This window comes from Anopheles stephensi, chromosome 2 (genome assembly GCF_013141755.1).
Source record: "Anopheles stephensi strain Indian chromosome 2, UCI_ANSTEP_V1.0, whole genome shotgun sequence".
Taxonomy (NCBI): domain Eukaryota; kingdom Metazoa; phylum Arthropoda; class Insecta; order Diptera; family Culicidae; genus Anopheles; species Anopheles stephensi.
In genome coordinates this window covers 44,528,830-44,550,588 of record NC_050202.1, presented here as the reverse complement: position 1 = coordinate 44,550,588, position 21,759 = coordinate 44,528,830, and the positions used below count along the sequence as shown (strand labels likewise).

The following is a 21,759-nucleotide window of genomic DNA, read 5'->3' as shown; positions in this document are numbered from 1 at the left end:
GACCGGCGTCGTTATCACCTCGGCCACCGGACCGTCCCAATTAAAATAAATACTTTTCAATTTTTTTTCGCTCGATAACAATTTGTTCATTTTGTTCACAATTACAAATAAAGTTCAATTCCCATAGATTTGGAGACATTTCCTTCTTCAAACCGCAAGAAATTGCTCGAACTAGCAAATATACAAAAAAAAGTCCATCTAGATAATGTCTCGTTGGCTCAACAACCTCGGGAAACCTATTCATATCGTTTCTGGCTCCTTTGATTGAATTTTATCCGTAGTTGCAAACTCAGATCAGCGTTAGAGGAAGTGGTCCGGATGAGATACTCGATACTCAGACCTGCCGCGTGAATATCAGTGCCGCTATGGATTTATCTACCGGATCGCTCCAATTCGTAGCATTTAATTGTTCCTTTTTGGTTCAACAACTTGGAAAAACCTCGGCCTGTCTGTTTTAGCTTTCCGTGACTTCATATTACCCATAGCTGGAAAGTCCTGCGAACGAGTGTTCTGACATAAAATTGTTACCCTGAATAAATATAATGATTTTCGAGGATCACTAGTGGACCAATTGTAGCACAAATTTTTGCGGCTCACATACATAACACATAACATAACATCATTTCGAAATTCCACGGCAAGATCAACGTACGGTTAAATTGTCATCCTAACAACACGTGCTGGTGGACAGTGGCGCATCGAAGGAAATAATCAGTATTCTCCGTATAGTCAAAGCATTGAAAAGGGTTCAGAGGAATTATAAGATGTCCGAGTATTTCACCAGTTTACTGGAAGTTGGCCCACACCTAGCAATAATAGGCTCATAAGCGGGGCTCTCGCAGGGAAATACGACATTGGTAAATCATCTCTCAAGAATTTGAGGTGACAGGGGTTTTGAGTGGTTCTATTTCTCTCGAAGTTATTATCGAACATCAATAAAGGCCTATGAGTGCACGATATCTAGCATGACACGTGTACGTTTTATGAGATGTATAGCATTGAGGCCTTTTTCCCTTTAAGGCTGTTTAAAAAAAGTGTTCTGACTCGCGAATAGCTTACTACATATTATACCTTGGGTTGTATAATGGTAGTGGTGTTGGTGTCTATCACGCTTTCATCGTTCACTTGTATGCTGTATTGAATATTCAACGTTCAGTAAATTAAAAAGTTGGTACGAAATTATATGACAAAACTAGCATTCTGTTTGGTAGCACTAGTAGTGTAGAGGATAGAGTATGAATATCATGCTGTATAAATTTTCTATTTAAGTGTTTTTTATATCGATTCATCGTGTTTCAATTTACCATGGAATCACTTGATTCCTTAGTAAGTTGAATATTTGCCATTCGCCAACATCCTTAGATCGCCATTCTCGGAATAGTACCGAACGTATTACGAAGAGGCCGTGTGTTTACTAGGCTTAACATGCCACTCACTTGTGACAGCAGATATCCTTGTACGTTTGTGTGGGATGCTGCGGATACACTCACTTTTTCGCTGCTTGTTTTCTGTCTTACCCTCACGCACTCTACCTCCTGCCCTGGTCACTCTTTCCCATATTCAATAAATTTTGTTGGGGAAAACACTGGATAGTTCTTTGTAGGATTCTTGAAAATTAATCAATTACTTTATTTTTATATAAAAAGAAGTCAAATTATATGCCATGTTGAACGTTACAAATGATCCATTCTGCCAGTAGCCTTACAAAGCTATACTCATGAATGGCCTGAAATTTATAACAAAAATGCTGCCTTCCATCCTTCATCGCTGCATCCCTCGTTTGGGTAATAGCGTGACTTAAATAAATGGACTTACAGGCGTATTTACCTGTTATCCCCATTGCAAGCAAAACACCAAAGCCACCAGCAGCAAAGTTGGTGGCCACGCACTGATGGCGATGATGGAGTAACTTTGAATGCAGATTAATGAAACCGTGCCCAAGATTAGCTGGGGCACCGTGCAGCGGTAGTTGCAGCCGATAAGAAGACAAACTTTTTTCATCAATTCTTCCGCCAAATCTCGTTCTCCGCAGCGTAGAACTGACAGCCGCCCTGCTGACAGCGGTGCACCGAACATTTCAGGGGAAAGGTTAATAAATGGCACAAAACTTCCGGCATGCTGTAAGTTGGCAGTGTGCTAGGATTAAATGTTACCTTTTTGGGCAGAATCCTGAATCCCGCGGAGAGGGATTGCTGTGCTTTGGTGGAAGTTTCGATCAGTTGTAATCAAAGGCAACATGAGAGCGAAGAAAGCACGGTGAAAACGGACAGTCACGCAAATCTTGAAACCGTTGTCTGGTAGAGGTTTTTACGAAGTGTGAACATTTTGGGGTACAAAGTTTAAAAAGAAACCAGAACACCCGATGCCCACCACAATTGTGTGAACCGTTAACCATTGTGATAAGTTTCGTTCAATGTCAGCAGAAGGTTTGGTCGAATCGTAACGGTGGAAAATGGTTTGTCCCAATATTGAAATATCTGCATGTTTGCAGCCTTTTTTCCCGGTCTCCTTTTTTTTCGTCTTTATTCAACCAAAGTTTGCAGCGATACCCATTCTGTGCATTATCCTCCAACGTGAAGTCCCATGTGTTGTAGCTCGTAACCGTAAAATGAGATCGCTCCGGGAACGATCCAGTCCTCAGTGGTACAAAATTCCAATCTCAGTTACCAGGGCTTACGAAGTGCTCGGGCAGTGTAATCCGCTTGAATAAATATCGTTTTCCGCACAGCTACTCACCGGCCGGCCAGCAGAAGGGCACCGACAACAACAAAAAAAAGGTACGATTTTGGCGGCTTTATAGGGATGCCGGGACTCGGTCGGAAGCGGAACGCATGTGAAGAGAAAACGGGAGGGTGATACATCCCAAGAGGTCACATAAAAGCCGACCAAGATGGGGTTCACCGCAGCATCGGACGCGGCACGAGGAAGTATCTGCCGAAGGGTATGCCACGCGCACTCTATCAGGTGCACAAAGTGTACTTGGGTCAAAGACGGGATTCGGAGCCATTGTATTGGCTATCAATTGTCTCCCTTAACTGTAAGCTGTGAGCATGTAGTAGCAAAGGTTTTGCATAATTTTACGCCCCACACAAAGCAGGCGATTTATTCGATCCGTACCGTTTGGTGGGAAAGTTTTTGCAAATAAAATCAAGCAAAATTTAAAAGAAGTACTTTACAAGCTGAACACGATACGCCAACTTTTTGAGGTGGTTGAAAAAAAAAAGAAAAGCTACAATTTGTACAAGAAACATAAAATATCGTGTTCGTGGTAAAGCTGCTTCGATTACGCTGAAATATTACAGTACACACGATGGATTACTTGCAGCGTACCGTGCGATATTCATTTTTCGTTCTTTACGGCCGCGCATTCCTCTTCACATTAATGTCACGCAAAAAGACCTGATATAATCCCTGCTTATCGTCGGTCAAGTTGGTGTCCGTTAGTGGTTGCAATTGGTGCCACATGGTGCTTTGCCAGTTATCTCCACCATATATAGTCATATCTAGATAGTATGGAATTGGTAGCTTTTCACAGCAGTATCCTGGCGCTGCATGTTATCCATTTCCAGTACGCTGGATGGTAAGGATCACCGTGGCACATGATTGTGAGTGTAAATTGAACCGAGCTCCTTATCGAATGTAAACTAGACAAACATGCATACTTCTTCTCGATGGGGCCCATCTGGACATGGTTCGGGCGCCTAAGCAAGCACAGGAACGGACCAGATCGTAGCCTATTGGAAACTCAATCACGAAACTAATGCCGCGCGAAATGGCTGACTCGAGAACTGCCGAAGTTTGCATATGCTCTTTTATGTTTCTCCTTTTTCTCCGCGCTTGTTTGCAACTCCTGTTCGTTACAACTTCGAACTATGACTTCCCCCTCTTTCGAACGAGTGGCTCATTGGAAGTTTGTTTTCGTTTTCGCTTCCTTTTTTCCTAACCACGCCTGGGTAATGTTCGCCCGAACCACTCCCGGCTTCGTAGGCTTTCGTGTCAGTGTATCAAAATGGTGCGGGGCTGACGTTAAACTTTTGCAACCCGTGGTAAAACGTGGCTACAGAGAAAATATTATTCCATTTGCACGGCACGCCAACGAGTACCCTCTTTGTCTGGTTCTGGCTCGGAGTGCATCTGAACTCTGAACCTGCTGTCACGTAGCGTGCTTCAAGAAGGCGGTGTAGAATATGAATTTCATTTTCCATTGTTGTTTCGTTTTGAAAGTAGTAAAAAAGTTTGCACAAAGAAATGCATTCATTTTAAGAAATCGAAACACGTGGTAGTTGTTTTCGTTAATACTAAAAGAGTTTACATGAAGTTGTTAGTTCAAAGGTTAGTGGAACATGATTAACTTATTCTACTTTATTTCTATCTAGTTTTATGTACATTATTTTCTGTATAAATTTAATTTCACAAATTTTTAACTCAGAAGTATTAAATTGATTTCACAAAAAATAATGGTAATTCATGATAAGATAACAGTATTGGTTGATTAATATGATCCATCACAATTTTTGGATGATGTCACACTATAATCTCTTACTTTCAAACAGTTAGTACCGAAGCTTTTGCGAAAAGGGAAACTATCGTGTATAAATGTACCTTTAATTTATAAGAACATGGCATTTTTATAAAACAGAATCATGCTCAAATAATGCACAACAACTTTCTTTAAACCCTTATCATGGATAGAAGTCAACATTTGTTTGGAAATAAATTCATTTGCACGTGATAGCCAGATATTTCAATGGAAATTTAATACGTTTGGGGCGATCCGATGGTGAATGTGGTATTCGTGCGGGTCTTGACAAGGCTTGACTATCTTGGTGCGTATAAAATTAAGTCAAGTTCGAGTAGATCGCCGTTGTTGTGACATAGGCTTATACGGAACCTTTGAGCTGCCCTTTCTGAAAGTTATTACTTAAGTTATAACAAGCGTAAAATCATTAAAAACTGATAAGACCACGGTATTTCCAACGGATTATTTCAAAACAAATCTAAGGTCTTCCATAAATCGATTTCAGTCGAAGGTCACTGTATATTACAGATGGCATTCATTAAGTGTTAGATGCTTCTCACACATTCAACTGTTAGGTGTGCAGAAGTATGATAATTGTATTTAGTTTTACTTTCTATTCTCTCTGAAAATTCACAACTCGTGTGGTTGTTTGTTGAGTATAACGTTTTATTTATATTTATAGTTAGACGGCTTGGCGCCGTATTGACAACACCGCGTGTGTTGACGAATACAAGTACAAATAAATTAACAAGGCATTTCCTCCTTGTTATTCTGCCTTATCCCGGGCATGCTCGGTTGTCGGTGTGTGGTGATTGCAGTGTGGTATCATGTCTATTGTGGAGGTTGTGTTGATGGTTTGGTCCGGGTCTATTGCTTTCTGTTGCTATGTTGGTGGTAGTGTGGTGTGTGGAACGGAACATCCTTCCGTGTAGCGGATCTGGACTGTAACAATACAAAAAGAAAACAGTAATATGTACAGTACAAACATTTGCCTGCGCACAGTGTTCCTCAAACTGCCCAGCAGTGATAGCCCAAGCTCGATCAAGCCAGCACCGAACTCAGAAGCTATCGGCGAGTTCCATCCCGTAACAGCAGGGTCTCTGCTAATTACGGGGTTGAACCCGCCGACCACCTCCGAACCCAACGCCAGCAAGGCCGAGCTCGCCCCATCAAGGCTAGACAGAGATGAAGAACACTGTTCCAGAAAATTCTGCCTCCCTTCTTACGACAGTGCCGACTTTGACCCCGGATGCTGTTGCTTTGTCAACGGATCACCCGTGGCACTACAAAAAAAACTTAACACTTAAGACAAAGACAACACAACGAATAACAAAAAAGGAATGGCGGATATGGTTTGGTAGGATAATGGGGATGTGGAATCAAAGGATAAGACCGTTGTCTCTGGCGAATGGAAAGATGAGCCTCATGTATGCGAGGTCTCTGGTCGCCAACACTTCTCTAATTTCTGTGCCCGGTCGTCTGCCGATGCCCTCGACTGCGCTTAACAAGGAGGGTCTTGCGGTTTCAAACTCCACGCAGGACCACAGAAGGTGATCCACATCGTGAAATCCGTCACCGCAGCCACACACCTTCGTCTGAGCCAGAGTTATACGCTGCAGATGAGCGTTCAACGCGAAATGATTCGACATAAGTCGAGACATCATGCGTTTGAACGCCCGGTCTACAGAGAGCCCACCGAACCAAGGCCGCAGGGACACTTGCGGAGAGATCGAGAAAAGGAATCGCCCGAGATCGTCCGCCTCCCACATGCTCTGCCAGCGAGACAGGAAAAGTTGCTGTGGTAGGCGAAGAAACTCTCGGGCCGAGGAGTATAACGTTTTGTTGTTGTGTTTTTAATTGTTAAGATCATTATATTCAGGCATCTGTTTCGCCTCTTATGGTGACCGCATTAATTCAAAAGCGTGTAAAATCCAATAATTTAATGTGCCACCGAGATCTTAATCGGGTTCACTGTCCATTACTACGTGAGGTTTACTGTACCAATCATTTCAACTTCTTTTTTATCCTAGCCTTAAAACTCAAATCAATCTGAAAATAAAATCATCTCATAAAGTGATTCAGTCATAGTAGTAGTGCAGTAAAACAGATCCTTTTTAAGTGATATCGGCTAAGCACCGTATTCAAATTTAAAGTATTAAGTTTTGTTTTATTTGCTAAAAACGGCCTGGTCGTGTTGTAAAATGTCAAATTTGAATAGCCATTTCCATCATGGCATGTCCCTTGGCTTTGAAGCCAAGAATAGAATCACCTGATGAGCACACACACACCATGTGTCGGTAACGCTAGACATGAGTGACCATTGTGTTACATGGCCGTCGGCTACATTACAGCCTCGAAGAAAAGAAATCAAATTTTTCATTACCTTGTTGAATGTGGCTCGATTGTCAACCCTCCCGGGTAGCGGACGTGGTTTCCTAAAAATAGACTTCAACAATCAAGCTTCGCACAAAGATCTACACCTTTTTTGTTTGCTCAAACGTTCGGCCATTGCACGTGCTAGTAGTGCCGTTAGCTGCTATCCAAATCATCTCGTGTTTCTCCACAAGAGGTCCACCGAATAGGAACCAAAAAAAGCTTAGAACTGTACTCGATCTTCATCTTCCAAGGCTTCTGCTAGTGGTAGCTATTGTACCAGACTTTGTTTGAGCCGAAATTGGTTTCGAATCTGATACCGTCCTTGGAACGAATGGGCGGACGATTGAACAAAAAAAAATCTGCACCATGTTCATTTTTCTCGGAAGACGAACAGGGCAACGACGATTAAAGCATGTTCAAATCTCGTTGTCCTCATGTCACGCCGTACCCGCCCAATACCATATTCATCCAAAACCCACCAAAGGCTGCGTCAAAACTCCGCGTTTTTGTTGAATTGGAAAAACAAGCAAACCTAAGCGAAAGATTAAACGAAAGCCACCGCTGCCGTCCACCGACAGTCTGCACCCCAGTGGTAATCGTTTGAAAATGTGTTTGCAGACCCATTTCCAGTGTGGGAGTCTTTCATTTGCAACTTGCGTTACCGGGGGTTAAATGTGAAAGAAAACCAGAAAAAAAGAGCAGAACGAAATGTTTCGCAAGAATACCGGCTGCGCGTGTACTGGATGAACCAGTACGAAGTATCTGTCTACCAAACCGTTGGCATATTTGCGATTTCTCTCTGCGCCAATGCAGCTTCGTAATGCAAATATTTCACACGCATCCATTTCCAGAGGCCAGTTACGCGAATCATACGCTTTTGTATGAAATGGATTGAGTGAGGCAATGATTGAATTAAATTTTCATTGTTTCCCTTTCAGCATGATTCCATTCAAGCTGAACCAAACGGATTTAGGAATGGATGGCTGGCCGGGAAATAGGGAGCAAAAAAACATACACCGGTTTTTGTGTTGTGTTCCTCGACATGGTAAATATGCATCCGTAAATTAGAGTAAAACGAATTAATTACCCGCTTTCGATACAAACAAGCTGAAACGATCATCCCGGGCGGCTGGGTTTCTCCCAACTGCCGGTCGCGCCCCAGCTCAGGGACAGGTTTAGTTGATTGTTTTCAAATTTTCTGCATCCCTGGGGCGTTCGGCTAGGCGGCTTTTGTAGAAACCGTTCCCGGTTTATTGTTCGAATATTGATGCCATTAGCATCGTTACGATCGGCAGAGCGCTAGAAATTGTGCATGATGGCGTGCGGCCCAAAGTGGCCCGGGTACTGATGGAGATAAAATCTGTCAGCAGTCAAAAGTTTACCGTGCACGAGTGCTGCACTCGTATGAATGGTGCTTTTTTGGTCATAAACTACCACGGAACACATGCAGACCTGATGGAACGACAAAGTGCAAACTATGGGACAAATAGGGGCGTTCTTTACTAAAAGGTTTTTATTTTCGTAAAGGAATTCAGAGATATGAAAAATTTTGTAAGTTAAATAAATGAAGTTTTATGTTACACGCGTAAATTCAAAATATTCATAAAATTTCTATGTGAAAAAGTTAGGCTTTGTTTCATAAAATTATTCGACAAAACTTAGTTTTTTTTCTATTGTGCAATAAATAAGATGATTCAACCAGGTATTTATAAAATGTTAAGCTTAACTGTAAGAAATTCATTGTTAAGCTTTTAGAATAATTAAAATAATATAGAATGATGGTTCATAGTCATTAATAATGCTCTTTAAAATGTATACAGCCTACCATAATTTTTCCTTTTGTTGTGAATTCACAATAAATTTAATATTGTTTTATCATATTAATAACTTTTGATGGCCATAAATCCACACACAATTAATTAAAAAGGGGAACATTGAAGTAACATTGGAAACTAATTTCATTCACATGTAATCTACTGTATTCTCATTATTCGATCTCGTTTTCGTGAATTCCCTTTGACTACTAACTCACTTCGAACGTTGACGAGGCCACTCATTGCTGATATTTAGAAACCTCGAATGTAAATCGACATACAATCGGGAAAAGAAACACCTATGGTGTAAAAGTCATATAATGTCTCAATCAATAAAATAAAACATATCTAGAGTAATTAAAGTTAAGCCGTCAAGGTGGTTGATCTAAGACAAAGTATGAGAAAATAAAGCAAAAGTTTGATTCTCAAATCGGAAGTCATCAGCGAAAGCCCAGAAGAAACCCCGAATACTATAAAACGATTAAATTCTTAGAGTTAAATGCGACAAAGTGTGAGGAGAACGAGTTTCAAGAGAATATTAAACGTACTCGAAAAGAATGGTAGATTTATGACGTCCCTATTGAGTTGTTTAACCTAGTGATTATCTTAACAAGACAATATTGTTTCTTTATAGCGTTTCACCTTAATCTGTGCTTTTGTACCTGCGTAATGTGTAAATGAGCACAACTTTTTAAAACACCCCATGCAACTGTATCATAGTGCACGGTCGCGCACATGTGCCTGGAGTGCAGTCGCTCGTTAATTAGACAATGTAAACACCCTGCTCGAGATAATGAAACTCATGGCCCTCCTGTGTTTGGGCAGCTCATCACGAAGAACGTGTCCGCTTTGTTTCCTTCATGCCACGCACACACACATACACGCGCACACTTGTCCATCCTTTGCCTTTTCGGGTTACACGCTCTGTTTATGTTATGCACTCTAGGCGAGTGTGTGTGTGAGTGTGGGTCTGTGTGGTTTGGGGTGAAAGTTTAGCACGTACTCTGCTCGTGGGGTTTGTCGTGGTGGTGGTGAGCAAGGCTCAATCTCATCCTGCCGGTGCTGGCCGCTGAAAGCTTTGCGTAACAAAGCCATCGCCAAACATCCGGTGTGCTTGCTGTAGAACCGATGGTAAGCGAACGAAATTGCAGACATCATTAAAATTTAGCATCCCGCCCGAGGGCCCAGGACCGCGGACGTTATGTGTGTCTTGTGCCCGAGGAGGGGCGAGTGTAAAGGATGCAGAGCCCGCAACAAATCTGCCCAGCGAGCCGAATAAGATGTTTCTCCGGGGGGAGTATTTGCACGCCAACAGTTACATCGGTGCGGATGGTTTTGGTGGATGTGGAGGGCTCGAAGAAAAACACACAACCAAGTAATCCCGACCAGAAGAAGCGCAAGAGATATCCTTTCCTACCTTGAAGATCAAGCCACACACGTGTTGGTCTGCAGGACCTTCAAACAAAGATTGTCCTCGTGAGTGTGAAGTAGCGTGCATAGCTTGCAGCTAGCCAAGGGTCTTAAGATTTACTCGCTTTTCATCGTCGCTCGGTCGGTTTTTGTCGGTTACACGATGTCGTTTGTCCACGGAAGCAACAGCACTACAGTACGTCCAGGATGGCTATTTGTGTTTCGGTTGGCACACAGCAAGCATGCAAGAGCACTGTTGTCCACAGCGCGCGAGTGCAAGGATTCCGATCCGAGAGTAACGCTCGGTACTGACTTTTGATCATCGGAACCAAATAGGGCGCATTAATCTTGTCCTATCAAACGGTCATAACACGGTTCGTTGGTGTTGGAAAAGCGCATGATGTGAACCATGTGCAGAGGATGCATCTTAGTTTGCTGTACCACGATAGGTTGCCCCTTAGTTTGCATTACTTCGCAACCGAGCCATTGTTGGGGATGCAAAGAAATGGACGATCGTTTGTCATCATAGTAATGGATTTGTTATTTTCATTCTTTCTTATGGTGCTTCGGACGGTTGCTAGCAGGCGCAGGTCCTGTAACCTGGCCGTAAGTTTGTACTGGACGTGCAAAACGACTCCCGGCGGTGCTTTTCCTAAGTTACCCTGCCAAAACAAGACCTGTCTACCCCATAAGTTCAGAGTTCAGCTGGCCCGTGCTTCTATTTGTGCTGGGCAAACATAAATTAACGTGATGAATAGTTTTGGTCCAGGGCTTGCGTTCTATGTTGGGGGGGAAGGGGGATCCAATGCCTGTAGGGGGTAAACAGTTAATTACTATTTAGTGTCGTGCCGAGCCTCAGTGCCGCGGGGCAAATTAATGTCCTAATCGAATGATGGGCTTTTCCCGAAACGCCGTAATCCAGCCGAAGACTACCAACCTATACCTTACGGTGTAATTTGAGTTTGTTTATCCGGTCGCTTCTTGCGATCCACTTTACCGAAAACTGCACCGAACAGCGAGCGCCGAAATAGCGTCAAAAGGATTCAGATTAAAAGGAAAAGTTTCACACCAACGCACGATTTTCTTCCAACTGTCTCAATTGCTGGTGATGATGATAACGATGGTGGATGTTTGTATACACAGGCGAGAACATTCCTTTTAATGCACCCGTCAAATCATTCTCCGGAGACAGTAATAAATTAGAATTATCAAATTACCACCCTAACTATTGGAACGTGCGGAAAAGCTCCGTCCTTCCGAACAATGAATGAAGAAACTTCGATGTGTGTTTTTTTCCTCTACACGTTCATGCTAGTGGAAGTCATTAGTTAACATTCGCTCGGCTCTTTGTTTACTGGTGGAGGAATAATGGATTGAAGCTCGTTCATGGCTAATGGAAAAGCGAACAGGCACTGCACTGTGGAACTCGGTTTAAGCAAAACTGGGCGTCACATTCTTCGAGTGGCTTTGCCGTGCGGGTATCTTGTCAGCTTTAAACTAGGCTTTAATGAGTTCCACTTAGGTTAGGTTGAATCACTTTCTTTGTCATTTGTACATAATTAAGAATAACGATAGTTGAATAAGATACTTTCTTGGAGCAAAATTCTTGTGAAGAAATTCATCATGCTATCGATAGAAGGGGACGTTGATAGAATTACATTTTTGTTCGTGATTATATTATTTTCAATTACACGGAAAGGACTGATGCTGCTTCACCGAAGGACCAGGTTCGATTCGTTTATTTTTGTATCATACAGGTCAGCTGTAGTTCGCTTTAAGTTCATTCCTTTTTCTGATAATTTCCTTTAGATGGGTTGAAGAGAGTTCACTCGATTTTCTCAATAGCAAATTTAGTTTTCTGAAATTATGCATTCTAAGAGAACTCGACTTACTGTGCACTACCTTAAAAGATGTCATAAACCTTTGCATTTTGTATAATTAGAAAGGTAATAATATCAAGTTGCTCGGAATAAAAATGTTTTCGGTTCCTTTGCATACATGAATTCATCTTGACTAATACTGAGCACCTTTGTGACCTTACCTTTTTTGTGCCCTTTTAATCCATTGAAAAAATAGAATTCAATGTGTCATTTGAGCCCGAAAGAGTCGCTTCAAATTAAATTTATTATGGTAATTTAATTTCGCTTAGTTGATCTGTGGTCTATGCTCTGTATTTCTTACGAACAGACGAGTGAATGTCTTTTGTATTACTTCGAACCTGGTTTATGTTTGCTCAAGTGTATTTTCTGTACAGGGTTTTCTGTCAAATAGAAGGGATATAAAAGCTTATCAACACACAACATAATTTTAAATCTAAGCAAAGAGTTGTAGAAAGAGAGTAAGCAAAGCGTGGTTGTAAAAAAAAGGTTAACGTTCTCGATCGGAAAGATAGAGATGAAAATCGAGCAAAAGAGACAAGGAATCAAACAAGCAAAGTGCATGTCCCCGTACGCAGGATTGACAATCCAGCTATGGGTAAAATCAAGTCACAGAAAGGCAGAAATGGCAAGCCAAGACCTTTTAAACTTGCAGTGCCAAAGCAGAAGAACAAGTGCATGTAAACAAGTGCAGTGTATAGGAGAAAGAAGGACAAAAACGGTACAGAATACAGCATGGAACCGTGCAGTGCGAAGAAGTTGTACCTATGCAACAGAAAGGGAGAAATGTGAAAATAGAGCATGGAATTTGTGTGAAAGACCTTTGCCCTATGCTCGATACATTCCAGTTATATTCCACATGAAATGAGACTAGATAATTGAATAGTTCTAATTCAAACACAGCGATTTTAAACACAGTTAGAGAAATCACGAGCATAACGCTCCAAGATACCAAGTGCTATTTGCTGTGCTAACGATGAATCCTATAGAATCGATGTTCATAGATGTGGGACTAGAGGACTGTTACTATCGCGCCATACTCATAATTCTTTAAGCAGCTAAATTCGGTTGACCACTATTTGGTGGAAAACATAGGAATAGAACAATCAAGTACAATCCAAACACTAGAGTCTGCGCATCGTACATCAGCCCGGCTATAGACCGTAAACACGCCAAACAGTTGAGTTTGTGGAAGTCTCGGTCTTGTAGCGTATTATATCCTTCCAGTTTGTACTGGTTTGCTGATAATGGATATATGTGTTTTTGTAGAATAAATCAACCAAAAGTTCAAACACAAGATTTGTTAATCAGTTCCTGAAGCTCACTACGGTTATTTCAAGCATGTTTGAAACGAAGATGTCGTATGTCGTCAGCGTTCACTGTAAGGTTTCCATAAAAGTAAAATCAATGATCCTAATTATTGTCTTGAGCTAAGACGAGGGGGCTAATAAACGATTGAGAGGCAATGCCATTGACGTAATACTGTCCTTTCATGGCAATATCAATCAACTCATAACGATTTCAGAGAAACATAAGCACCCAAGTTAAACAATCAGCATACGATGGTTCACACGGTCAAACTTAGGCTGAATTGTATTGTATTGTAATGTTTTGTAATTGTACTGTGTACTCAAGATAAACTTGAACAGGATTATTTTCCTTTATTTTTTTGCATCACTTCGAGCAACTGGAAACAAATTGTTAAGATTATCTGCTACCAATATTCCGTTTCTTTGTAATTCTGCTTTACTTAGAGGAAGTTCAAGAACCCAGCCAGTTTTATAACGCAAATGAAGGGGGGTCTACAAGGCCTTAAAGGATCCTTGTACCTTTCGTAAAATCAGATATATCAGTACAAATTACGCTCTAGATAAAAGCTAATGGCATTATGCGTGATATTAAGAACCCAAGAACTAAATTATTGAAAACAAAACATTTTATGCAAAGTTTAAAGGAAAGGAAAAGTATAGTAGTCCTAAAGATACGTTAAACAATCAAAACAACTCTGAATTGAATAATTAAACAAGTTTGAAATTTTAACATAAAATACTTGCCGTCAAACCTAATGCCTGATGAGTTTTTAAGGCTTGTGGTTTTTGTGGTAGATTTTGATGCCTAATGCCCAAAACTGGATGATGATGATGATTGAAAAACAAAGATCAAAGTAATGAGTTTCCTTTCCTTTCTTTATTATGAATTATATTGACAAGTCCATTTGGGCCCGTGTCGACCCTTGCTATTGACAAACTATTACTTTGATGGGACACAATTGCATCCACGCCGCATAGAAGGTGAGATTTACATAACTGAAACAAACAAAAACTCAAAAAAAACCCAAAGATCCTCATTGGATGTACCGTTTAGCAGGGGTGTAATCGGTTTCTCGCGTGAATTACACCATTTTGATGCTTCACCACCGATAACGCGCAAGTTGATTGCGCGACCAAAGTGCGTGACGTCTGCAAATTGCTGCCGTTGCTCACTAATGTCACTTGTTTCCTTTTGCGGTGTGCCCATGCTAGGGGACAGATAACGGTGGTCGTGAAACTGTCGCAGATCCCTTTTAAGGAACATAGCCGCTGTGTTCGCTGTGGGGAAAGGGAAGTGGAGCAAAGGGAGAGAGAAGCTTTTACACACTCTCGCACATCACCACATCCACACGGCACACGGCGACACAAAGCAACACTGACGCACTTTGTCATTCCGGGAGTTCGCTTGTACTATTGGGCAACATGATATTGGAGCGTATATTGGGTATCGTTTGATTGACGCGGTCGTGGTAAGGAAGGAAGTGACGTCCTATTTGAGGCCGCTGGGCCATCGTGTTCCTCCCGGTGATGTCACACCACAGTACTCACCCACAGCACGGTCGTCGCGATGCCTCATTTTTAATGATTAATTTAAGCACCCATCTATTCAGCTAATTCCACACGCGCGTTTTGCTCTCGAAACACACAAAGAAGTTGGCCTGGCTTGTCAGAGTATCGGATCCGACCCCTCTTTTTTTCTCCCTCGTTCAGTGTCGCGGAATTCCACATCCACAACAGTGCAACGGGACACCGCGGCGCCAGCAACGGATTGGGTTGCATAAAATTGAAAAGCTGATTTGATTAACCGAAGCAATTAGTGCGTCGGTTGGTGGGCGAGTTCACGAAACGGTACGCACGCTGCCGACGACGACGCGTTTAAACAACGCGCACAATTTATTACGCACTGTCAAAGCAACGAAACTCACTGGAACTCGATACCGAAACGTGACAGTTCGGCCACAGCAGCAGCATAGCAGCACGGGATAATAGCAAAACAACGATCTGTCGCCAGCAACCCGAAGCGACAGGTGCGACTGGAACGTGGACATGAACGACGCATCACTGAACTGATGGGGCATAACGCACTCCGTGACCGTGTCCTTGCGTAAAGTGTCCAGCAAATCCAGTTTCCTTCTTTTTTCTCGTGGCCACTGTCCTACATTCACTTCATCACGGAGCCATCAGCGAGTGAGCGATGAAAACATGACAGGCCATGATTGCTATTTGCTCATCCGTTACAGAGTCCTGACCGTCGGTGGCGCGGGTTCGGTGTGGCGTACCGAGGAACAGAAAGGCTTTTAAAGGGCCTTTCCGATAGGGTCGCAACCGAAGCAGTGAAAAGCATGTGGTTTTGTTGTGCTGGTACAAAGCTTGCGGTTGACTTTCGGGCGAACCAGCCAGGGTTAGAATTTTATGGGCCTGGGCATCCTGTTGGTGAGCAGATTCCTTTACAAACACACACACACCCCACATGGGTTCCCTGGCGTTGGTTAAATCTGTGTTTCTCCTAGGCAGTTCAAGGTTTAAAAGCTTCCTTGCCACAGACACCCGGAGCTCAGAATCAACTTCCGGTGTCGGAGAATTCCCTCAGATTCATCGAGGGACAATTCTTTCGACGAATATGGGAAGGGTTGGGTCGCCGAGAAGGCAACGCCATGTCGCAAACAATGGTAAGAAAGTTTGTCAAGAAGGCAAGAGTGAAGTGAGAGAATGGGCCTAGTTCTGCCTCGTGGTTTGGGCTGTGGTTGCGTGTGGTTGCTACTGTTGACGTTCTTATTTCCAGCATGGTGCGCCTCCCCGTTGCTACGAGTGTCTTTGTTTGGATACAAGTTGTTGTTTTTTCGTTGCCTTCACAAGTGTACTAACAAATTTCCCTGATGTGTTGATGGCCCCGCTGCACACTTCATGATGAACCCAGGCTAGGGCCGGGTGGGGAGCTGGCTCACCTTAACCGACCGCCCGCCTGATTGCTACGACGACAGATGAGCCTGAATTGCTGATGTACATCTTGCAGCGGTTACACGCTTTTGTTTTTCAATATCTTTTTACCATCCAGCCCTTGATGCTGAAGCGGATGAAGGCGTCCGGGAACAAGATGTGCCTCGGTTGATTAGATTATAGAAAAGTGAGGTTATTCGATTGTGCGCACTTCGCCTTTCTCGACCGCACATTCAACCGCACCCGGGCAACAATGCAAAATTTACATCCGTGCCACGTGTATTTACTTCCGACCAGACCGACATCGCCCGCGATCGCAGTAAAACTTAATTAAACCATTGTTCGCGTTGTTGGCAATTTTTCCGCTTTTTAAGGCCCTGCCCATTATCTGCCTACAATCGACTGGTCGTCTGCACTTGGCGTCCAGTCCTTCACGGACGATCTTGGTTCTTGGAAACTATAATGCAAATGAACTGGGACGGGAACGAAGGTTAGCTAATGTCACCTTTTTATCAAATCGAGCCGAGCCGTTTGGGAATTATGTTCTCTAACAATAGAACAAGTTCAACCTTACGGATGTAGAACCACAGCATGAGACCGCTTCTATTTCGTTCAAAAACTCGTCCAAACTTGGGTTGTGGAGCGCTGGGCTCCACAAGCTTACTAAGACAACGATGGTAAGCTTCACAAAATCGCTGTCGCACCCATTATGAAGCGTGGTGCGTGATGAGCTTTCCGAAGAAAAACAAATCCTTTCTCCCAAAGGAAATAAAAATGGAGCACAATAATGGAAAACCGGACACTGGGCGAGAGGGCTCTTGAAGCTGTATGGCAAAGGTCTTTAAAGCGAGGAAAATGTTCTTTTTGGTCAGTGGACGCTCAAATGGGCCCGATAGGAAATCCTGGCCAGATGTTGTCGGAATGGTGGGCCTGGGTTTGTGCAACCCAAAAATTACCATTTTATTTTCCGCTGCTTGCCTGTTTTTCTAACTACAATTTAAACGGTTTTGTTATCCTGCTTCCTTTGTTATCTCACACTCGCTCAACACGTAGCATCATCAAAATATAGGCCATCATTGGGATGTGAGGTCCAATATTGTATAAATATTATTCCCCCCGCTATATAATGACAAAAACAAGTAAATTTTCAAAATGAGCCTTTGCTGCTTCGGAAACTTTTTCATTACCATGGTTTTTAATTAGAGTATCACTTTCAATCAGCCCCCAACCTTTCCCCCATCAGCCAAAACTTCCGTCCTTTTCCCTCACCTTCCTCATGGGGTACATAAATTTCACCAAAGCCAACGACTTTTAATTTATGTTGATGATCAAATTTTGGGCCATGTCTTTGATCCAGAGCAATCCAGCAATTAGCAAGCAAGTATTTCGTGGGCGAGGAACCTGCTCCACTCGGCAAGAGAGATTAAGAAAGCTTCATCATTCTATCGGGTCAATGTATTCTTCGTCTCCTGTTTTTTTTTGGTGCAAAATACCTCCCCCGAAATTCCGGTGACAATACATACCGTTTGAATCGTTGCTGTGCTATTGGGAGCCGCTTATCTTTTGGATAGAGACGACGACTAGGCAAAGGTGTTCGGGCGCCACAAGAGTTTTCGGAACGAGAGCTTTTCGGTGGAATACAAATTATTTTGGCCCGCGACTCTTCAAATCTCTCGAAGCTAATTAAAGAAAAGCTTTTGTGCGAACTGTAGCAAAACAGGGCTTTCCGCACATGAAACGTAGCATTGAACGTAAGCTGCATTATTGATAACGGCCAGGAGCTCGAGATAATCTGTTCAGCATGAAAGGTGACAAGGGTTTCAGGGATTGGATTTACTTTGGAGATGGAAGGAAAAGTGTTAAGAATATTGGTCGCTAATCTAAGTGTGTTAAAGACTCCTGGTGGGAAGTTCAACAGAGTAATTTTAATTATTCAATGATGGTGATTAAATTAGATTGAAACCCCGCAAGCATTGTGATAACGACGTTATTTGAAGGGGCTTTGTGTTTAACCCCTGTGTATTGGGTTGAGCTTCCTAAACTGGAGTTTAAATATTTAAGAGAATGGTTTGGAGATTGGAGAGTTGAAATTCCGACGCGTCTATTTTCCTTTTTTTAATGTTCAGTGTTTTCAATCGTGACAGGGTCTCCCCAAGGCATGGTCATAGTGGCATTAGATATTAACGTGAAGGAACCAGTAGAAAATCCCATCCGAACTTGTCACTCGGTACGTATTACTGACTATCTAGCTTCGAGTACATTAAAAAGCAGAGGCCAGAAGCAGAGGCCACCGTATGGTAGGGGTGACAGCGGCACCGGTCTTCATAGGCAGGACTGGGTCTCAAATCACTTCTGGACCGTCACTCCGTAGTGAGAACTGACTTTCCAACTACGTTGTATCAGATGGTTAGTAAGCCAGAAAAGGCCGACATGGCCTAAGAGGACCAGAATTACAGACCAAGAGACATCTCCGTGGATATTGAGAGCCAAAAAGAAAGCTTTCTATCATTTCCATTTCTATTATCCAAAACTTCTCTAAATAGAAATTCTTTATCTCTTTTTGTACCTGATGCCCTGAATTGCTAATTCATTCGTTGGTTATACAATTATTTATCATAGAAATAATTTTAGTCTACTATCGCTTCTTAAATTAAAGACACTTTCCACAATAACATAACTAATAAACAACTGTTTGCATAAAGCTTCATTATGCAGAAAAATTTTTCATTCCAGCCAGAAAAATCAACGACAAACAATGGCGAGTTCAGTTAAAGAAAGCAAATAACATTACGCGTCCATTAAAACTGCCCCCGGTTCCCGGAGCTTATAATTGATGCACTTTCGCTTGCCAACAACTTACCGGAATTCGTTCACTTCCCGCTGGCAGATGCAAAATCTGGCTGCAAAAAACTTCTTTCACTCGCCCATATTTTATCAAACTTTCCGCACTGCACTGGGAACAGTAGCGGGGATCGGGGTGACAGCTTCTTTCCGAACTGCAAACTGAGCTCACCGAGCTGAACGCGGTATGGGATGGATGATTGGTAGCTTTTCTATCGGAAGTTTGGCAAAACTTTTATCACATTCACCCAGTAACCGGTACCCACTGACATTGAGCGTTCTGCAATGCAATTTTGAGGGGGGGGGGGAGGTTCTGGATTCTTTTTTTTTGTGGAGCACTTGATGTTAAATGCAATTTCTTGCTAGAACACTCGAGATCGTGTACGTGCGCTTGAATGCGTTCGTGGCACGATCACCGTGTAGGTTTGTGAGGGAACTATAGTGGAGCGACAGGCCGTTCGAAAGGCAACGATAGAAACTTAATCACAATAGCACACGCGGTAAGGAAAACCAACCTCCAAGCTGCTAAATTAGCCGTGCACAACGATGTGTGGTCATTTGTGCGATTCAAAACGCGTCGTTCCGACGATGATCCGAAACGGCTGGTTTGTGTATGGCGTCTGTTTGTTTATTGACCCATCATCCTCACCTTTACCAGCGTTCACCCTTCACTCTCCACTACACCTCACACCCGTCTGCCCTTCGTCACACTTTAATCACTACAAGTATCACCACCGCATCACTTCACCGACGTTCTCGCATACCCCCTTTGGGAACCCACCGGAGAACTGGGAACGGTCTGTAAGATTCGCACCTTTTTTGTGTTTTGTTCGGGTTTGTTTGACTTATGAGCGAATCGTTGTCACACGCAGCTTCACGTTCACGTTGGGCGCGAGACCCGGTCCGTTCCGGACGGTCGGTTCACGTTCACCGAGTGTGATCTCGTCATGGCCTCGAGGCCCAACTTATCACTCGAATTCACCTAAGGGGGGCTGGGGTTTGGTCGTTGGTCTTACCGATGACCAGCAATTAAATGATGCGAAACCGACCGACCGATGCCCACCACCGGGACCGGAATGCGAGCGAACAGGCAAGCGCGTGCGATATCGGTTGCGCGGCCACACGAACGGATGGACCGTACCAAATGGACGAGTGAATCGTGCGAGCGTTCGGTTAGAACTGACGCGCTGGCTGGCTGCTGGAACGGATGTATGCTTCCGGATATCGGAGCGGGGACCCTTAGCTAGCGTTCGCTCGTATACACGCTTTCGGCCAGAGATCGGTGCGCGAGAGCCGATCGCCGTCGTCGTTGCCGTCGTCGTTGTCGTAAGCACTGTACGGAGCACGGAGAGAACGTCACATCTTCTCAACAGAGTGGTAGAAAGTTCCATGGTGCGAGCAACAGCGTGTCGTCGTGTACATCATTTGGGGACGAGTCTCGCTAGCACTGCGAATGTTGAATATGGTTGGTTCAAGTGGAAAGGATACCCTTCAAATTTTTATATTTTTATTTTTTCCACATGTTTAGTGTATCGACGGTGTGTGGAGACTTGCATCCTGTGCAGAGTTGCATTGATGCCTGTTTTTTTTTGGTTGGTTCTGCAGGTTGAATAATGCATCGGGAAAGTTGAACAGATACGATCACAAAGGGGTCAGAGCTTGCTGTCGTGTGGGAAAACTAATATTCAAACACATTTGAAGGTAGCATAAAAAATACACCTTGACAGCAGCAACTCCTAATCGCGCGCCATAAATGAACGATTAGGAGCAAAATGCTGTGGTGGAAAAGGCATTTTATTCTGACGTGTCAAGTTTTGGATCAGATTCTATGAAGAATTAGAGAGAGTGTTTGAACAACACTCTCCTGGAGGACCACTAACAAATATTTGAAAACCCAATAATCACTTTTTTAAGATACTTCTCTTGAAATTTCGATTGAATTTCATTTGCCTATTCTTATCATTCTTCATCGTTCATCTAAGGGTATAACTATTTTATCAAAATGTCGTCACCAAATAACTGTGAGCTGGATCCAGTGCAAGCAAGGAGGTAAACAAGGGCTATAAAATGAGATTCTAGGCATTCGGCACCTTCAATTTTAATATGACCTAAATAAATTTATTCAAACCGGATCTAATAAGAAACTAAAATGACATATTGATGCTTGGGATATTGCATCGGCTAATTTTGCTTGCTTCCACTCAGCAGATGTTGCTCCTAGTAATCGTCATTAGCAAAAGGATATCTGAAATCGTACAAAATGGCAAATGGTGCCTTTCGACATGAAAAGCGTACGGAGATGCTGCTTTAAGAGCTACAAACGCGCCGCTCTTCACACGACAAGACAGGACGGGAGATCAAATCCCATCTAGAACACCTCCTCGTACGCAGGACCGGTTATCCACTACGGGTCAAAAGAAAGGCAGAGAAAGCAGAACACGGTAGGCCGAGCCTCTCGAGGTTTTGTACTGCTAAGGAGGAAAAAAAATGGTTTGGTCGTCCAAGAGTGTGATCCTTATATCAGAACATCAGAAAATTAAATGGTTTGAGGAATTCTGCAATAGATAAGCTTAATGGCAATTATCAAAAAGACCAGTGAAAGCGTTTTACTTATAAAAATATCAAAAATAAAGTAATTGGCTAAAAATTGTGTGTAGCCTTATAATGCGCCTAAG

General features: G+C 42.9%; 1 protein-coding gene across 1 annotated transcript in view; it reads right to left on the bottom strand.

The window, feature by feature from the left end:
• LOC118506869 (tyramine receptor 1-like) overlaps window positions 1–20,230 on the bottom strand; it is a 36,908-nt gene extending 16,678 nt beyond the window's left edge. The window contains exon 1 of the mRNA XM_036044605.1: window positions 19,104–20,230. The gene's annotated coding sequence lies outside the window, so the exon portion shown is untranslated. The remainder of the gene's footprint in view (window positions 1–19,103) is intronic.
• Window positions 20,231–21,759: the final 1,529 nt, after the last annotated feature.